The sequence below is a fragment of the Camelus ferus genome, chromosome 25 (assembly GCF_009834535.1).
Source record: "Camelus ferus isolate YT-003-E chromosome 25, BCGSAC_Cfer_1.0, whole genome shotgun sequence".
In the NCBI taxonomy this organism is placed as follows: Eukaryota; Metazoa; Chordata; class Mammalia; order Artiodactyla; family Camelidae; genus Camelus; species Camelus ferus.
The window spans coordinates 6,823,060-6,825,364 of NC_045720.1; the positions used below are offsets into that span (position 1 = coordinate 6,823,060).

General features: G+C 44.3%; 1 pseudogene; it reads right to left on the reverse strand.

Annotated features, from left to right (window-relative positions):
- Positions 1-1,124: 1,124 nt before the first annotated feature.
- On the reverse strand, positions 1,125-1,215 carry LOC116659932 (annotated as a pseudogene).
- Positions 1,216-2,305: the final 1,090 nt, after the last annotated feature.

The window sequence follows — 2,305 nt, forward strand, 5'->3', positions numbered from 1 at the left end:
GGTTTACCGGCTCTTTGCTCTGCAAGTCAAGTCGTGTTACAATAGGCCCGTCCCGTCCCACTGCTGTCCTGTCAACCCTGCAAGTCTTAAGGCTCCCCGGTCCCCGGTGCCCCAGGGGAGGCACTTTTATTGCAGCATTTACTACCCATTAGGTATTTCCTGATTACTCACTCCCCTCCCCTGCGAGGCTGTGAGCTCCCAGGGCGAAAACGAGGGGGCTTACTCATTTCTGTACCTCCAGCACCTATCACGGTAAAGTTGTAATGAAAGAGGAAGTAAATAGATGAATCAACCAGCTTCAGTCAGATGAGTCTGCCTAGGGTTGCAGATGGAAACAGGTCAAAAGGGCAAGGGCACATTACGCAACATTTACCGCGTCAACGAGTCTGGGTTTTATTCAAGGGTCAGCAAAGTTAATGAGCGTGGTGGCAGGATAAGTTTCTGGTATTAGAGATCCCTTTATATAAGTATATGGACTACAATTTTTTAAGGTTAACTTTTGCTTTTATTTGCCAGTGTAACTTAAGTACAGTGGCTTGCAAACTTTTTTGACCTAAGAATAAATTTTTCATCACAATCCAACAAACACACACACACACACACATATGTGTATATAATTGAAACCAAACTTTTGCCAAAAATGTCTACCCTGACTTCTCTTGTTTTTAAGACTTTTCTTAACAGTTTTAGGTTTACAACAAAATTGACAGGAAGGTACAGAAATTCCCCCACATACTCCCTCTCTACATATATTTACCAAAGTGGTACTTTTTTTTTTTAAATTAAGGATGAACATACTTTGACGCATCATAATCACCAAAATCCACAGCTCACCTTAATTTGGGCAAAAGCATAATGACAGATATCCATCATTATAATGTCATACGAAATATTTTCACTGCTCTAAAAAACTTCTGTACTCCAGATTGTCATATGGAATCTCTTTTTTCCCTTGAAAAGAGATTCAAAGATTTCATGTCTACAAGACCACTCATGGCCCAGCCACGCATGGACCGGACAGGCTTTAGGTGGCAAATTCCCCACTAAATACTGTGGCTTTTCTTCCAATATTGTGCCGTGTCCCACTGGTCCTGCCCAGCAGCCACGTGGAGGTGCAGGGGGACACGTGTAGGGCTTGTGCTCATAGGAAGGCCCCAAGTTTTGTGCCCCTCGTCACAATGAACGCAGATTCCTGTTGGGTGTGTTGCGCACTGCGATTTTTAAACTTCATAAGCAATGTCCGGAAGTTTTGCGTTTTGCTTTGGGTTTGGTTTTCAGTGAAAAAAAAACTCGGTGCTGAATATCATCTGACAGTAAATTCATCTTCATAGCATCTCCCACCTAAGACCTAGAATTTACCTGTGCTTAGTATGTGTGGTACAGTCTCAAACATGTAGTAGCACATGGAAAATGCAATAAAGAAATGTACCGCGATGTTCCAATTGGTTCCCTCTGGGAGGCAGGCCTGTCTGCCGTCTCTACTTCTGTTCTTACCGCCTTTTGTCTTGTCCACATATTCTCTGGGGTGCATGTGTATTGAAGCTTTGTGGGATTGCCCGCCTTGCCCTTGGTACTTCTTCCAGAACCTTCCACCTCATGATCCAGAACTGCTGTGTGTATGAAACAAGACCCCGCCCCAGGCTTCGATGTGGACCCTTGAATAAAATGCACCAGATCACAGTTCTTTCCCAGATTTTTGGAAATGAAACTAAGCTGTCTCTCTCCAAGTGGCTGGAACAGTAAGATGTGGGATCTTGAGAGTTGATGGCAACTGGACAAGGCTGAGACAGGGAAGAGAGAACTGTTTTCCAGAGAGAAGTGGAGCCAAGAACAGGCTAGAAAGAGCCCCTGTGATCAGACTCCCACATTCCTGGGTGGCGCCATATTCCCCTCTCCTGCTTCTAGGAACGACCCCGTCTCGTCCCAATAGTTCTCCCTCTTGCATAAACTGGTGCCACCAGGATTCCTCTCACTTGCTCTCCAACTAATTATAATTAATAGGATTTACTTTAATTTTTCAATCAGGAAAAAAATCTTGAGAATGTGAGTGGATATAATTTAAATTTCTGTACATTCTTCTGTCACTTCTAATTTTATATCTATACTTTGGTAACTGTGACAAACCCATCAAACTTTCCTTCCAGGGCCTTCCCTGAGAATGAGAAAGGGAAGACCAGTGCTGCCTGGGTCTGCTGGAGAGTGATTTGCTCTAACTGAATCTTACCACTACCACCTCCCTCTCCCGGCTGTCCACTCCAGGAGCTACCTTTAGATCAGCAACCCTGCAGGTGGCTGGCTAGGAATC